Source organism: Trichosurus vulpecula, chromosome 2 (assembly GCF_011100635.1).
Source record: "Trichosurus vulpecula isolate mTriVul1 chromosome 2, mTriVul1.pri, whole genome shotgun sequence".
Taxonomy (NCBI): domain Eukaryota; kingdom Metazoa; phylum Chordata; class Mammalia; order Diprotodontia; family Phalangeridae; genus Trichosurus; species Trichosurus vulpecula.
This window is the reverse complement of record NC_050574.1, coordinates 136,606,135-136,624,504: the sequence shown is the minus strand read 5'-3', so window position 1 is coordinate 136,624,504 and position 18,370 is coordinate 136,606,135. Positions and strand designations below refer to the sequence as shown.

Sequence of the window (18,370 nt, the reverse complement as noted above, 5' to 3'; positions counted from 1 at the left end):
AATTGAAAAAATTCACAAATTGCTTCTAGGGAAAAAACAAAAAAACAAAACCTATGCTGTAAACTCTAAGACAGTGTTTAAATTCAACAATTTAAATGACAAATTCTGCAAGTAACCAGGAGAAAGACTTTCAATTGAAAAAGACAAAAAGGAAACTGAAATAACACAAGGTTATTATGTATGCCTCAATGGAAAAAGCACTGGGTCTTGAGTCAGGAAAACCTGAGTTCAAATCCAGCCTCAGACATTTAAAAGCTGTGTGATCCTGAGCAAGTCAATTCACTTCTGTTTGGCTTAGCTTCATTATCTGTAAAATGCAGATAATAGTAGTATCTACCTCCCAAGTAGTGAGAACATGAGAAAGAAATGAGTTATTTATAAAGTGCTTAGCACAGTGCCTGGCACATGGTAGGGTACTATATAAATGTTAATTATTATTAAAAGCAGAAAAAGGAGACTAAGATGAAAGTAGAAATCAAGCAAAAGTAATAGTGGAGGAATGGACCTGAAACATCTGGGATCAAACATTAACAATAACTCAACTACAGGTAAATCAATTTTTTTGTGGGACTAACCTTCAGAATAGGAGGTCTATAAAAGGAAAGTTGGAAGAAAGAAGATAAAAAAGGAATATGGGAAATATGTGATGAAGTTAATGACAAGAGTTGAATAACTTAAGTCTTCCCGGAACACATGTGGTGCCAAAGGAAGGGATTTAAACAAGGAGAAAGACAAGGGAAAAATCTTGATTCACTGGTAGGAGGGGCTCCCATTAGAGAATGCTCCTAAGAAAGGAAAGAAAGAAATTCTGTGAAGGGAGACAGACATCATAGGATGGATATAATCATCAAGGATTTAGTAGTTAGGGAGATCACTACACCTCCAAGTGTTGTGCCTCTATGGACATAGCATCCTTCATCAGAAGAGGATTCAGAGCTCCTGGGGGCAGGTAACACCCAGCCAAGTGGAAGGGCATGGACCCAAAGAGATGCCATGGCAAACTGGGGGTGGGGGAGAATGATCATAAGGAATAGTAATGAACTGCCCCATTACAGACATAGGAAAATCCTACCATGAGGCAATAATTCTACCTTTTCTATCTCCTGCAGAAACTGGTATTTCTAAGAGTAAGATAACAGAAAAAGGGAGAGAGGAGAGAAGAGCTACAAGACAACATAAACACTTTTAGAAGAGGGAACTCAAAATAGGTTTATTAGAAGCTTTAACTCTGAGGAATAGAGACTGAAGAAGGAAAAAGTATAAGGCCATGAGTCAAAGGATAAAGTCTAGAGTGGACATAAAGGAAAGAGAAATAAAGAAAACAAGACCAAGAAATCTTTTAGAAAAAGGCACAGAAAAGTAAATGAACTAACAAGCTGATGAGGAAGAGGGGAAAGGGGATTTTGCTTGACTACTTAACTGAGAGAAAAAAAAATAGGGGAAGAATTAGAAAACTAGATAGCAGGAAAGAATAAAAAGTAACTAATAAATGAAGCAAAACTCCAAAACAAGAGAAAAAGATCATAAGTGAGGGAGGGAAGAGGCACTGAAGGCGAAGAGAGGAGAGAAGGTAGAAACAATATTACCTTAAAGTAAATTAAGCAAAAATAACTAAAGAGATGATGTCCTTACAGAGGAAGCGAGGGGGGCAAAAATCTTAATTTGCCAAAAACAACTTAGAGACAAATGGGGAATATAAACCAATACATAACTTTAAATGTTGATGGATTAAGTAATCCAATAAAATGAAAAATGCTGACAAAAGCTAACATTTATATAACCTTTACTATGTACCAGGCAGTGGGCTAAATGCTTTACAATTAATATCTCATTTGAATAAAACAGACTAGATAAGAAAAATGACAAGAATTCAAGGAAATGTAACAAAATTTACTCATGCAAAGCAAAGTAAACAAAAACAGAAGAACAATCTGCACAATAACAACAATGAAGAAAAATAGTAATTAAAAGACAGTAGAACTCTGATCAACCCAGCAATCAATTGTAACTTCAGAACGCTGGCAGTGAGATAAGACTATAGGGGCAGAATAAGCATGGCTAATGAGATGATTTGTTTTGCTTCACTCAATGTCTTTGCTACAAAGAAGGTTCTACTGGGGAGGGGGAAGATTGAGAAGTGACAGCAATGAAAAAAAGATCAATAAAAGAATTTTCAAAAATTTAACCCATAATTTGTTTTGATATCATATTTATATCTGAATATATCTCCCCCTACTCTACCCAATGAGCCATTCCTTGTAGCAAAGATTTTTTTTTAAGAGAAAAATTATATGACTAACCCAACATGGCTACTGAGATTGAAAATAACTTTTCCCACATGTACTCCTCCATCTCTGCAAAGACTAGAGGTGTATTTTCTCATCTCTTCTTAGAGGCCAATCTTGTTTATTTTAATAACACAGCATTCCACTTTTTAATGGAATAAACAAAAAATAAAAATGTTAAACTGTTGAGGTTATGGGGAAAGAGGTACATGTATACATATTGGTGGTGGCACTTTAAATTGATGAGTAATACTTATACAACAGTAACTAAGAAGATCTTCCATTTCTGGGAATATAACTTCCCCCTCTCCCCCAAAAATGTACAAAATATTCCTGGAAGCACTGTTTATGATAGATTTTAACAACTAGATACAATCCCAAAGTCCAACAATGGGGGAGGGAAAGAGGAAAAGGCTAAACAAACAATGGAATATTATATTACTACTTTAAAATAGTGATTAGGAAGTCTATGTCAACAAGTGAATACACCAATATGAAATAACATTAAGAAAAAACAGAGTAAGGTAGTATTGACATACTGATTACAACTTTATAGAAATTAACATTTATATTAAGTTCTACTCACCTTCTCTACTTTAAAAGAATCTACCTATATTCCTTTTTTTTCCCCAAGAATTATAACCACATTTTCTTGCCTCTAGTTCTGAACCTAGGCATCTTTTCTCTTCTTTATTGTTTTTGGAGTTCAGAGAGCAGCTCAGCAATCACAAAGTACTGGTATGGTTGGCCCACATCTGATGGCTTGAATTCAGTTAGCACATCTAAGTGCTCAAATGCCATTTCCTCAATTATCTTGGGTGTGAACGAGTATTTAAAACATCTTTAGAAATGCTGTCTGAATAGATAATATCAAGTAAGGGATCTTCCAATAACTTTGAAAAACTGCTGGTTGTCTGGACTCAGTAAAATGGCCAGTTTATTCAATGCTTTCAGTATTTTTAAATAATCATAATTTTAAAATTTGTTTCAGCTTACATTTGCTATATGCATCACTTACCTTAACTATTGCACCAATCACCCCCTGACTCCCAAAAGACATTGACAAGAGTTTTGATAAAATATTTTATCTGGGAGAACTCCAAAGGAACAATACAGGAAGGTTGTAAATGTGTTCAGAAATGGGGAGAGGACAGTGTTTAATTTCAGAAGACTAGCTTGGAAACTTAAGAAACATTTAAAATATATTTGGGGATAAACAAAATCTTGATAGCTCAATATAGGACTTGTATAGACAAAACATAATACCACCTCTTTCTTTACCTCACAGGTGGAAAGGGAATTGATACTGAAAGGAATACAAAGTATTTTTGCATAATGAGTCTGTTTTTCCCTACCTTCCTCCATCCCCAGTGAACAAGGGCAGTGGTAAATCCACATAGGGTATTTTACACATTGAGAAAATGCTTTCCCTTTTTATGCTTTTATATTCTAACTCCAATTTATACTCTCTGAAAATGAGATATGATTGTGGACAATTCTAGCAGCCTATGTTTTCCTGGCTATGCAACTGTCACCACTGAATTCCCAATTTGATATCTTCCTCCTCCATTTTTAGAGTGGCATAGGAAAACTTTTATTGGTAGCTGAAGATACCATTGGGTCTTAGGAATTTGTTTTTAATTCAGAAAAGCTATCAAAACAATTTGAGTGAATCATTCTTTATTTAGTAAAGGCAAAGTTGAGAGCTTTTTTTATTTGCATGGTATATTCCTTGAGTAGAGAGGAAGAACAAAGTGTATCTTATTTGTCTTTTCAGCAAACATATGGCTTAGGTGGTATTTAGCCCTAATCTAGCCCCAATTCCAAAACTGATAACTTGAAAAACAGGAGCTTAAGGGGCTTTTAATTTTAGTGATGGAATTGGGAATTTAATCTAGTTTCCTTACGCATCCCTGATTGTGTAAATAAATTTGTTAATCAAAAAGGCTTAATAATTTAAGTAAAAATCCTATTATATCTATATATATATCTCTCTTTTTTCTCTTTTAAATTCGTGACACTGACCCACAGGAACTGTGGTATGGAGGACTGAATTGTGGGCTTGGAGTCAGGAAAGGCCTGCCTAATCCCGCTTTCAACAGTTACTAACTCTGTGTTGTAGACAAATCACTTTGCCTCTCCAAGAGCCTTGGTTTCCTCATCCATAAAAGGGGGCAATAGTAACTGAAGTACTTAACTTGCAAGGTTGTTGTGTAAGCAAAATGAGATAATATACATAAAGTGCTTGTCAAATGTTAAAGTGTTATAGAAAGTCAATTATTAATAATTTAGGTTCTTAAATACTCTGTGGAAACATACAGATTACTACTGTGGAATTACATAAATAATGATAGCAAATTATTTTAAATCTCCCCAAACTGATTTTTGTTAGGAACTGAAGCAATTTTGCAAAATAATAACCTAAGGAATATGAAGAAACATCAGTCTTAATTAGTGATAAAAGTCTGAAGTGTTATTATTTAAGGGACAATTTGTGGAGAGTGTTCACTAAGAATTTTCACAGCTGCATCAAGACCATCATGCCAGTCTATTCTAATAAGGAAGAATCCTTAAAGGTCAACTAATGCAAGCGCTTTGTCTTTACAGATGAGAACTGAGGCCCCAGAAGGTTGCAACTAACACAAATCACACAAGTGAGAAAGGATTTGAACCCAGGTCCCCTGGTTCCAAAGCCAATTCCCTTTTTAACTGTACCTTGCTGGTTCAATTCCAAAACTTTGTTCCTAAGCTTCAGTCCTGTTATCTATGTGTCCTCTTGTCATCTCCAAATTAAGATTTTTTTTTTAAATTTAAAAAAAAATTCAGAACCTATAAATCAGTAATACTCCCAATTTTCAGTTCACTACCTTTCACTTAGTACTTGCCCCACTGAAACTCTGCCTAAATTCACCACTGAATTGTGGTTACTACAATCTCATCCACTTTACACTTTCCCCATCCCAGGGATGCTTAATCCTGAGCTGCCTAAAAGGACCCTGTTTTGCATCAATAATTTGCTAATTCCTCATGCCTATCTACCTCAACCCTCATTGTCCCACTCCAAATCTGTCTACTCCATCCCCTGTGCCCTCCAGAATACTTGTTCTATAATTAAACTTCTTTTCATCTTAATTCTCTCTCTCCTTCCATCATTTGGCACTCCCCATTGCCACTCTAGACTCTCCATTGAGCACCTACACTAAACAAACTCTTCTCCTTTAAGGTTTACACAATTGTAATTTATCACCCAATTCAGATCCTGGTGACCGTTATTCACTGACACCCAGTATATTTTCTTCCCTTCCTCATGAGTTCAAGCCTAGCTCACAATTTTTCTCTACTCCCCATCTCCTGGCCTCATGCTAGAGGACCTCAACATACATACCAATACCCCCATCAAATACCCCAAGTTCCTGGTTCCTTAATCCACTCAGTTCCCACCATCTACTCTCCACCTCAGCCACACACAAAAATGGGCATACTTAATCTTGCCATTATTCACAAGTGTTCCAAAGTGTTTCATGAACATGGAAATCATGTTTGTGATCTGGGAAATTCCTTTATTTGATCATATCTTTTATCACTCCATATTCACCTGTTATCCTAAAACTCTAACACTGTTCTTTTACCTCACAGTGACCTTCATTCCATTCAGCCTTTAGTTTTGTTCCCCGAGGCCATCATCCTTGTACTAGCTACACTCTTCTTTCCCTATCTTGACCCTTGGTGAACTAACTTGACTCTATACTATCCTCCACCCTCAATTCAGTGTTATTTTCAACTTCCCACTTTGACTCACCCCACACATCCAATCCATTACTGTAAGAATCTCTCTCAAGTATGTCCCTTTCTCTGCAATCAAGTAGCCTCCACTGTACTCTAGGTCCTCATTACCTTAAGCCCAGACTAGGATAATTGCCTTCTAACTGATGACTACAGGCTCTCCCAAGTTGGGGTGGAAGAATGTAGGGAGGGGGAGAGGGAAAAGAGGGAGAGGGCATGGAACATAGTAAGACCTTAATAAATTCTAGCTTACTTGACTAGGAAATAACACCTAAGATGATGAGGGCTAAGGATTTTAAGAGGTATAAGGAAGGAAAATGTGCTTTCTAGACATGAAGGACAGCCTGTGACAAGGTAAAGATGTACGAAACGGTATGCTGAATTTGGTAAATTCCAAGTTGATGAATTTGGCTGCAACATATAGTGTGGAAAGGAACTAATGGGGGGTGGAGGGAAGCATGATAAGAGGCAAGAACTAGACTGAAGGACTTTAAATGCCCTACTGGGGTGGGGGAGGGGGGCAGGGGGGGAGGGGTGGGAGGGGGAAGGGGCACAAGGAATCATTTGATCAGTCTATGGAACACTCAGGTAGAGAGCTGGTAATACAGGAAGAGAGTTCAGGAGTCAGCCAATAAGTATTTATTAAGTGCTTACTATGTGAGAGGCACAGTGCTAAATAAAAGGACTACAAAGAAACCAAAACCAATTCCTGCCCTCAAGGAGCTCACATTCTAATGGAAATGACAACATAAAAACAACTAGGTACACACAAGATACATACAGAGTAAAATGAAGGCAATTTCAGAGGGAAGGCGGAGAGCAGGTAATCTCAAAGAGAATGGAGAAAGACTTGAGGGAAGAAGACCAATCAGAAGGCTATTTCAATAGTGTAGGCATGAAGTGATGAAGATTTGAACCAGGGTGATGGGGAGGGGGGAGGGAGTTACATGGAGAATTGTAACAACAGCAGAACTGACAGGACTTAACATTGGATAGAGGGGATGAGATTATGTATATAAGAGATGTTAGGGCTAGATTTGGGAGCCATCTGCATAGCTGATAACTCACCCTCAAGAGACTATAAAAAAGAAAACACACCCAGGACAGAACTTTGAGGAATAGCCAGGATTAGAGAGTGAAACAAAGATGATGATTAAACAAAGGAGACAGAAAAGGAACAGTCAAGTAAGAAGACAACCAGGAGAGAGTGGAAGATATGTAGGAATAAGGGGTGGTCAAAGGCATCAAAAGCTGCAGAGAGGTTTTAAAAAAAAGGATGAGAACTGAGAAAAGCCATTGTTGTTATTGTTGTTGTTTGTCCTTCCTTATATTTAGCAAATAAGAAAATCTTGGAGACTAGATTCAGCCAAATCATAAATTCAGAAGCTAGACTGTAAGGAATTGAGAAGTGAGGGAGTAGAAGTAATTAATCCAGAACAGACCTGCACAACTTGGCAGTAGGTAGGGGCCAAAATTAAAATAGGCTAACCTTCTTCAAGCTACAGATAAATTAGAGCAGGCCTGCACAACCTGCAGCCCTCAAGCCACTTGTGTCATGCCAAAGGATTTCAGGTGGCCCATGAAAAATGTAGAGGATGTTTTCTGCAAGTGACCAGTGGGTTACAGGTTGTTCAGGCCTGGACTAGAGACAGACTGACAATAGTTGGTTGCTGAGGGTCAGGCAAGTGCACAGTGGCAACCGTACATTTTTCACAGGCCCCCTGACATCCTTTGGCAGGCTATGTGTTGTGTAGACTTGACCAAGAGCCAATAGGAAAGGTGAGATTCAAGTTGGGGCGGGGGGGTGACTGATAGGAGACAGAAGGAGATGGACATACGTGGAGAATCAGTGGACCTTAGCAAAGAAGCAACTCTTCATAACAGCCTGGAGCAAAGGAGACTATGGGGGAATGACATCAAGGGTCCAGCCTTGAGATTCAGAATGGGGGAGAAGAAACCTGAAACACATAACCTCTAGGTGACTCTCATGTACCACTTCTTGCAAGAGACTTTTCTGGATTCCTTCATTTATTAGTGCCCCTCTCTGAACATTTTGTATACATTTGTATATATCCTGTATTTACTCACCTGTGAACATCTATTCCCCCATAGAATATAAGCTCCTTGATGTCAGAAACTATTTTACTTTACATTTGTATCCCTAGTGCCTGGCATTTAATGAATATTTTTGATTGAATGACTTGAAAGCAAGTTCTCCAAACACTTTAGGTCTTCAAGTAAAGGCTAAAAGATATTTACCAATGACGTTGCAGACAGAATTCTCATTAACATAAGGATTGGACTAGATGTCCCCACGGTAACTTCAAACTCTCATACTCTATGATTCATGACTTTCACTATGAATTTTTGATAAGAGTGCTGTGTAATAAGGGCTAAGAACTTGCCCCTCATATTGAAGAAAGGCTACGTCTGCCCTTCAAAGCTTCTTGCAAGAAAACAATAGGGATGTTTTTTCAGCCTAAGATATTAGTACATCTTTATTTTCAACAAACTGAAATCAAGCATTTACTTCAATTATGAATGTAAGTAAGAAGACATTATTTTGAGAAGGGGTGTACAGGTTTCAGCAGATTGCAGTAACAAAAAAGAGAAAGTTGGCCTAGAGTCAACTAACTGACTTAGACCAGACTCATCTGTTTTTCACTTATTAAAAAAAACTCTTTGGGAAGCTAAAGTTTCCCTATCTCCGTATTACAAAAACATTATTTTAAAACTATCATAAATCCCATGATCCTACTGAAAAGTTAATATAATGCTGTAGCACCTACTCTTTAGATATAGTATCTAAAGCCGTCTTCCAATATTCCCTTGTCCTCTCAATTTTGAATAGTATCAAAGAACTTAGCTTTAAGATCACTAAACGTTTTACATTTGATACCTTAAATTTAAATTATACTGCTTCACACCTGTAAATAATTCATAAAGTCCTAGAATTTTCAAGCTGGAAGAGGACTTAAGAGGTAATCTAATCCAATCCCATTATTTCCAAATGAGGAAACTGAGGTCTAAAGAAACCAAATGTCTTGTCCAAGGTCCAGTGGCTGATTAGTAGCAGTCAGGATTAGGAACCAAGTCTTTAGACTCTCAGTTCTGTGAACTTTTCCAGTATGTTGAACTGCCTCCTGTGAAACGACCAGCATCTACTGGTGCTTCTTCCCCCATGGACACAAGCTCGGAAAAGGATGCTCCATGCAAACTAAGCAGCCTTAAGTAGCTTTCAGGGGTCCGTTGGGGCAAAAAAGGTACCATCCATGTGGGTTCAGGGCTGCTCCAATATGGTGGATGTCTGAAGACACAGAGTCACCATATCCTGGCCTACTGACCAGACATGTTTACACAGAAATGAAGTACCAATGTATATTTGTTGCATATCCTTGTTATGTCAGGACTAAGTAAACTTTCGTTAACTGTTCAATGACTTGTGAGCGCCTCATTTCATTCCAACATCAAATCTGAATTCATTCACATTGGGGTAGGGGGAAGAAGGTCAGACCCACTCCTAACCCTCCAATATTAATATTGTTGGTGTGTTGTTAAATGATCATTAATATTTCAGTAGGAAGACAGAGCTTCCTTATGTATGAACATACTTTAATAAGACTGAAACTATCTTTGTTTTCTGACAAGTGTTTGCTGCACATGAAAAAAATCAATACATGTTACATGTAATGTAATAATGGAATATGACCTGGAGTTCATTATTAAAAGGAGTGATGAAATGAAATCATATTTTATATATACTACATTTTTACATTTACATATACGCTAGATCTATAACTACCAAAAATACTGTATTGGGAATCAAGATGTGTTCTTAGCACCTATTCAACCAAGTGCCCTTGAAGAGTCTGGCCTTTGTTTCCTTGGTTAAATTAGGAGTCCTTGATGACCTCCTTACCTCAAGGGAAAGCCTAGTTTATGCGGGTTTGAGTGACATGTTTGTGACATCAGAGGCTTTTAGACCACGTGGGTTTAAGTCGAATTTTTGTGCCGATTTTAGGTTACGAAGGTAACTCACATGTGTGACTCACCTTTGATCCTGAACAAGATATATAAACCCAGAGGTTGGTTTTCTTTTGGAGCTCTGAGCCACAGCATGGGTGCGTGCCTCTAGGCAAGCCACTGTTATGAGCTCCCCGGCTTTGAAGAAAACCCAGATGTTGATGCTTCTCTGGTAACTGTAAATTGTGATTTTGTCAGATAGAAATCTGTTGATTTGTGTTTATTTGCTCTGTTTGTATTTGCTCTGAAGCTCAGGGTGTTGGCTTTTTTCCCCCTGAGCTGAGTGAATGATATTTGTATGTTGGATTAAAGTAAGATTGTTAACCCCTTAATGCTGCTTTCCTTAGTAAAGCAGATCAAAAGAACCTGAGCTTGCAGCATTCCTGTTGCTGGGCTCCTGTTGGTTTTCCACTCCCACAGCAGCTGCTAGCCAAATTGATGAAACAAATACTGACTATGAAAGACATAAAATAACCCCTTAATACAACTACAAAAGATTAATAAGGCATGGTAGGGAAACATGACAGCATCATGAACGTGCTTTGGAGTCAGGAAGAACTGAATTCAGTTTCTGCCTCTGACACATACTAGCTATATGGCTACCCATAAGTCATTTAATTTCTCGGTGCTTCTCGCAAAAATTCTAAGACTAAATTAGAAGAGTTGTTGATCTTCACAGCTAAAAGGAGTTAGTCCACACTGTGATTTTACAGGTCCTAACCAAAAGAGAAAGTATGTGTGTATGAGAAAAAGACAGAGAGGGAGGGAGGTGGGGGGCAGAAAGGAAGAGGGAGGGAGGGAAGGCAGAAGGGGAAGGGAAGGGTGGGGAAGAAAGGAAGAGAAAAAGAAGAGGAAAGGAAGGAGGGAAAGAGAGGAAGGGGAACATAGGAGATGAGGAAAAGGAAGAGGAAAAGGGTTAAAAAAAAAGGAGAGAAATGGAGAAGGGAGTGGTGAAAGGAAAGGGACAGAGGAGGGAAGAATGGAGGAAAACGAGGAGAGAAAGGGAAGGGAGAAAAAAGGGGGAGACACAAAGAGAGGGGGAAGGAAGAGGAAGTCATAACAGTAGTAGAAGTAGTAGTAATAGAAGCAGCAGTAGCTAGTATTTATATAGAGCATTACCTACATTACCTCATTTGATTCTTGAGGTAGGTGCTATTACTGTTCTCATTTTACAGATGAGGAAACTGAGTCACAGAGGTTTTTTTTTTTTGTCAAGGGTTACAGAGTTAATGTGTCTGAGGCAGAATCTGATCTCAGTTCTTCCTGACTCCAAGTCCCATGCCCTATCTACTGCACCACCTTGCTGCCATTAGAAATCTAAGTGCTCCTTGAAAGCTGGGATTGTTTTTTATGCCCCTCCCTTTTCATTTTTTTTGCACCCCCATTGCCTAGCACAGTGTCTGGCACATAATAAGTGCTTAATAAATGCTTGTTGATTTATTGTTGCTCTAAAAAAATTGTAACCAAAAGACGTAAGATACATGCTTATTATGAATTAATATTTTAAAATGCTTTCTTACCAAGGGTCTGTGTTTTAATGGCATAATCAATATGTTCATACTAGCATTCAAAATGCAATATCTTAAGTTTAATTCAAATTTATTTTCCCAGCAGTTAAAGTCATCCATACTATATTATCTTAATTCAATCTTGTATAATGTATAATGGTATTAGCCTGAAGACATGTATAATTATTTAAAATGTACACCTAAATTTTTCCACATTAAGACAGAAAAATAACTACATATTGATTGCTCAATCAGATTCTCCCCCAGACATAAGCTGTAACAACTACTTGCATTGCTAGAGGGAGTTAAGGTTTATAATATGTTATAGTAAAAGAGTTGCTTATAATAGCACTCTTTGGTATGCAAGTGTAACACAGTTGTAATACACTGAAACAATGTTTCTTACAAATTCTTGATAGTAAATTTGAGAAGCAAAGTTTTCAAGTAGCAAGATAGCAGGATTGAGTTGCCATGGGAAGCTGATTGAAAGTGGCCATAGAAAAAAAATTATCCAGGCAAGGATTCCAAGGAAGGGAGGGGGAGAGGACTGAGAGGGCACCAAGGATGTGATCTAACACTGGCTTGGAAGTGTGCCAGGATTTGGAGAGGCTCCCAGCATGGTCCTCAACCGCTCAGTGAAGCCATAAGGTTCAAAATAGCCATATGGAGGGCTAGAAGATTGTCTTTTGTCTCTTTTTTGCATCCCCCCCAACTTAACAGAGTGCTTAGCGCATAGTAGGTGCTTAACAAATGTCTACTGACTGACATGATTAACTCTGCTGTAGTTCCAGAAAAAGCCTGAATCTCAGGAAAGTTAGTTTACACCAGTCTATCCCACATTACAACAGAATAAGAGAGGCTATGTAATTCATCCTGTCTAGAGGAAGTGTGACTTCCCAACTTTCCCAATTCACAAAGCAAAAACAAAATCATCTCCACTATACACCACTCCATTAGAAACAACCCGTCAGCACAGATCAATTCTCCCAACCTTGGGCATAATTTGCCGATTTGCAGTACTGATAAAGATTTGTTCACATTTTTAAATGAGAGGAGTATGAACTATAAGACTTCATAATTCCATAATCAAATGAAATATTTTATTAAAAAGAATTTCTCCTTGTAAAATTAAAATCAACAATAAAGTAACTGTTCAAGAACAATGATAACTTGAAAATAATAGGATAGAAACCTGGATAAGGGATAAATTACAATGCCAGCATGACAAAAATTAATATATTTGATTAGATCCAACTCTCTCCTAAATGTGCTTGGGAAAGCAAAAGCAACAAGAAACAACCCTCTCTCCTTATTTCTAATACCCCTGAGAATCAGAGGTTAGGTCAGCAAAGTTTATTAAGTTCCACCCGCAGGAGGAATAATCATCTTTAAAACTCATTTCACTTCACCTCCTAAAACATCTTAAAATGAGAACCACTCCAGTCTAAGATATTACCAAAATAAATTCCCCACAGACATTTTCTCCCCCACTTCTTTTAAAATCTTCTAAACTAAATTTAATTTTGCTATTTTTAAATGACATGTTTCTGCCCCTTTCTCCTAAAAAGCCAAGGGATGGACACACACACACACACACACACACACACATATACTTACACACATATATATGCATATTTAAATCTATATCTTAAAAGCTACATGTATTTTTCTCGTATGTTATTTCCCCTTAACTAATAAAGGGGCTCATCGTTAGCTGAAAATAGCCCCACCAGCTCCTGAAGACCAAAAGTCAGGAGAACTGCAATCAAGATCTCACCACCACCACAACAATCACAGCTCCATGAAATATGAAGTGCTAATAATAAATCAACAAGTGCCTACTATCTAATTCTGCACTGTCCTGATAAACTGATAAACAGAAGCTTTTGGAATTGGAAGGGATCTTAACTCCATCACACAGCACACTGTAAGAAAACCATATACAAGGCAATCTTCCCAAAAGAGTATATATTTTCAGCTAACTAAAAATTAAGATGAACTCATCATCAGTATCCCATGACTAAAACATGCTGATGGAAAGCAAGAGAATCCCGAAATTTTAAGAAGTGCTTTCGACATTTTTTTTTCTTTTCCACAACCTTATGGTTTGTTTTGTTTTTACCCAAATGGCTAAGAGCATTATCTATCCAGTGTTCCACACGGAACAATCGTTCATTCAGAGCTCTGCCCATTGTGCAGACCAGTATTGAGTATTTCTAAAATATGGACTCTGTAAACAATAGATGGCAATGGCCATTTATTAAAAAGTACTTTTTTATGCCATCACATTTACATCATGCCAGTATTGAAGCCAGGGGATTGTCACAGCAAAATTTACACTTCAAAAGGTTCTGGAAAAGTTGACATTTAACAAACCATCCTAACTTTAAACTTACTAAACGTTTAATTTGTTTTAAAGAAAATAGTCTCTATTTGTGGGTTGTAGTCACAATTAACTTTAAAGAGACTTAAGCGTTTGGTTCTCCTTCAAAGCTAATTTTGCAAAGTTTGGAACCCACAAACATAATGGAAATTCGCATAACCTGTAATTACAACATCTGACACGGATATATGAATCAGCTAATACGACGCTTCCAAGTCCCAAAGCTCTCAGGCCACTTGAAGCAGCAGCAGGTAAGGATAGCATAAGCAAGACTGGGTAAAGCTAGAACGGCCCCCGGGCCAAGGGACCTCCTCCACTTACCACAATATGCTGCAGCCTGCAATCTCCAAGTGGCAGCAGCGGCGCTACTGCAGTTATGGGGGAGGTGGCAGCAGGAGAAGGGCGGGGGCGAGGGGAGTGAAGGGGTGAAGAGAGAGGTGGAGCTCAGAACTGTGCAGAGACCAAAAAAAAAAAAAAGTGTGTTGTAAAAGGCAACATCCTTTGCCCAACCAGGACCTTAATTAAACACACCTAATAACAGAGCACCTCTTTCCCAATCCTGGAAGCTGAAAGAGAAAAATTCTACGTAATGCCTATTAAGAATTCAGTTCTTATCACTCTTAACATGAGTGTTTTTAAAGTGCTTTACAGAAGGTAAAAGTAGTAAGCCAATGAAGTCCCAAGTCAAATAGAGCCAGCTGAGTGAGAGAGAGAAAGAGAGAATTGAAGGAGAGAAGTGAGAGATTGGAAAAAAATAACGTGGAGACAAACAAGGAAGAGAAAGGTGAAACAAACTACATTTTAGAATAATGAAAAATAAATTCGCAGCTGAGAATGACGTCGGTTTTTTTTTTACTAACAACTCAGTGTATATGCGTATACACGTACATATCTAATGCGTGCCCCACACGTTGGCATGCTATGTATTACATATATGGGGGGAGGGGACACAGGGGACAGAAGAGCTCAGTACTAGTCCCCGTACCCGCAGCCACACGCAAACTTCCCCTCCTTTCCGCTTGCCTCCAGCAGTCACGGGCCCCAAAGTACCCCTCCCCTGACGCTGTTCCCGGACTTTGCTCCCGGCTGAACCGTTAGGTCGAGGCCAGTCTCCCGAAGGTCCCTTCCCTGGGCGGCAGCCCCGGCAGAGCTGCGGACCCTCGAGAGCCCGCGACGCGGGCGCTGCCCCTCCCCCCACGGGCCCGCCACCCCGCTCACCTGGTGCGCGCGGCAGCGCCGGAGGCGCGAGGGGAGCAAGAAGCGCGAGGGAAGCGAGGGCCGGCGGAGCGCTGCCCGGACTTCTCCGCCAAAGCTCGGCACGAAGCTCCGTAGGCTAGGCACAGACACCCTCGGTTCGGGTCCCGGGGGCCGGCGGGGCTTGCGAAGGGATTGACACCAACTTCGTTTTCCCCTCCCCCTTCGCTGCTTTCGGGGGGGAGGGAGGCCCGAGAAAGTCGAGGCTGGACGAGGGAGTTGCTGGTTTTGTCCCCTTCCCGCAGATGAGGGACCTGGCCACCAGAGCCCGGAGGGGGCGACGGTCCCGGGTTTGAAATGAGTGCTGGGCTGCCGGAGAGGAGACGCTCCGCCGCCGCCACCGCAGACAGCTCCGCAATATGGCCGCCCGGCGGCTCCTCCGGGGGGGAAAAGGCGGGGCTGCCCCGCGCCGCGCCGCCCCCCTCCCCCTTCCCCTCCCCTCCCCTCCCCCTCCCGGTCCGCGACAGCGCGCTATGGTCTGTGCACCGCGGCCGCTGCCTCCGCTGCCTCCGCCTTGGGTGCCGCCCCCGCCCTTCACCACCCCAGTCCCCCACGCGCGGCGGCTGCGTCCCGTCCCTCCCCCGCCCCCATTGCCCCCCTCCCCCTCCCCACCTCGCGGCCCGGGACGAAAAGCCCGTCTTCTTCCCAGTCCTCCCGCCCTTCTCCCGGATGTTACCCCCTTCCTTGTGTGGGGACATAATGTGGAATCATTCTCTGGGGGAAACTGGAGGGAGACTACCGGGATGTCCCGAGGAGTAAGGGCCCTCACAGCTGGTGGTGTGGTTGTCCTCCTCTGGAGCAAAGTGAAGAATCCCGCCAGAAATGCCTGGGGTCAGCTCCCAATGCGGACCTGAGTGGGCGCTGGGAGCCTCTCCTCCCTAAGGGGAGAAAAGTTTAAAGTCACTTTGACCCTTCCCAAGAGCTCGTTTAAGGAAATTTCCGTCCCAGCTAATAACTGATTCTTCTTCCCGGGAAGAGACACAAACCAAAGCAAATGTTTCACTTTGAGGGTTGTCCGACGAGGGAACACACACTTCAATAGTTGTGAGGCTTTTGAAACAAAAGTAAGTTGAAAATACTTTGATAGGTTTAAGCGACTCAGAAAAGCTGTGGAGGCAGGCCCAGTTCAACTAGCGAATTTTAACATGGATGACTTTTTTTAAATGAAGATAACAGCACGCGTTTACTGAGTACTTACAATGTACAATATACACTGAGAGTCGTAGAAAGGAAGGCATTGTCTGACCGGTTAAATTCAATAAATGTTTATTAAGGGCCTACTATGGACAAGACGCAAGTGGTTTACAGTAAAAAACAATGATGATTCAAACTCTAAACAGAACTGGGATTGTGAGGGACTTGTGCTCCCTAGGAAACGTTTGAAAATTGCCTCCCTTGTGTGTTGATGTCCGCTAGAGGCACGTATAACTATTACCCAGTGTATACCTATTAGACATTAAGAATGGAATTTTCTGGAATTTAAAAATATGTGCCTTTCTTTAAAAAAATAAATTATACTCACCTCCACTTGTTGTGCATTGAGTGGCTTGCCTACCTTGCCTTTCACTAGTCTTCAGCTGTAGCTATAGAGAAGAATACTCTACAGGAAAACAGTAAGGAATTGAAGGAATGTGTAAGCATAAGTGCAGCAAGCCTAATTAAACCTGTAGTTGGCAAGGACCTCGCAGATCATCTGGTCCAAACCTTTTATTTTAGAGATGATGAAATCAAGTCCCTGAGAGATTATATTTTGCCCACAAGAGTTAGTGTTTAAAGACAGAACTAGAGCCTTAGTCTTCACTGATTCCCTATCCAGGATTCTTTCTAGGGTATCATACTTCTTCATACTTTCAAATCTGGATATGTCAGATTAGGTGTCTAACTGTAATAACTATAGAATATAAGATTGCCAAGGTCTCTATACGCATGTCCTAAATTTGGAATTCTTTTATGAGATTTAGATGATTATATCTCAAGATCATGAACAGTTCTCTTATTACTCACTAATTCCCATCTTTTTTGTGTGTGATATGATAGAAATACCACTGAACTTAGAATTGGAAAACATGCTTGAGTCCAAATTCTGCAATTTATTAGCTGTGACCGTGACCAGTGACTAGTACATACAGCAGAAATATGTTCTTCTTTGACTGCATTCCGATAATAGTGTAATTATATGAGACTTCTATGACCTCTGGTCATTCACCTTTGTCTTGCCAAGTGGTACAGTTGCCCAGTGTTACGTTTTTCATCAAGCTTTCCCTGAGGTGATCTCTTTGGATGTGGATGATGAGATGGTCTGTTATTTTGCTTTTATAGCCCACAGGTATGAAGATATTTTAGAAAGCATACTTCTAATTTCTCTCTTTGAATTCAGATTTTTCCTCAAATAGTCATATTGGATCTAGTAGCTAATATCAAACCCACTGCTTCATGCTTTTGAGTCTAATCAGAAGTCCTTGGAACTGCACCTGCCCAATATTTACTTGGAATATGGATGGATGACATCATCCATCTGGCTTCACTGCTCCGGCCAAAGCCAGATCTCAACATGCAGCATGAATTTGGAAGAATTCTATCATTTATGCTGGTGAATATTCAGGAATTGCACATAAGCTTGCTGTCAATTCTTTGCAAAGACAACTCATTTCTCTAGCATTTATAAAATTTCTGTTTCTGTGACATTAAATTCCTGTTTTCAGACTACATATGAAATTGAATACTTGTCCTTTGAGACTATTCATTAGTTTTCTTCATTTCTCCAATTTAATCACCAGTCACTACCATAATGTCTCTATAGCATGTCCTATTTAAGATTCAAATGGCTTCTCATAAGATGGATAAGACAACTCTTCTGTGAAGGATCCTAACTTGCCATAGGGAAAGTCCTTGCTCTGACTTATATCCAGTTTGCTCTCCGCTTCCAGAAGTCAGCTTTTTCTCATACATGCCTTGCACAGTATCTTCAGAGATTTCTTTTTTAGGAGAGTCTTAATTATCACCTCTATGTAGTTGACCTTTTGTAAGGGCTGTTTTAGTGACCAGTTCCCAGGTGTTCACCACCGTTATCTCTCTAGAGATTCTAAAATGAACCACTGATCCAGGTAACATATACTACTATCTGTCCCTCCAAG

General features: G+C 40.0%; 1 protein-coding gene across 1 annotated transcript in view; it reads right to left on the bottom strand.

The window, feature by feature from the left end:
• The window catches only part of RDX (radixin), a 109,171-nt gene extending 93,545 nt beyond the window's left edge, over nt 1-15,626 (bottom strand). The window contains exon 1 of the mRNA XM_036742596.1: nt 15,201-15,626. The gene's annotated coding sequence lies outside the window, so the exon portion shown is untranslated. The remainder of the gene's footprint in view (nt 1-15,200) is intronic.
• Nucleotides 15,627-18,370: the final 2,744 nt, after the last annotated feature.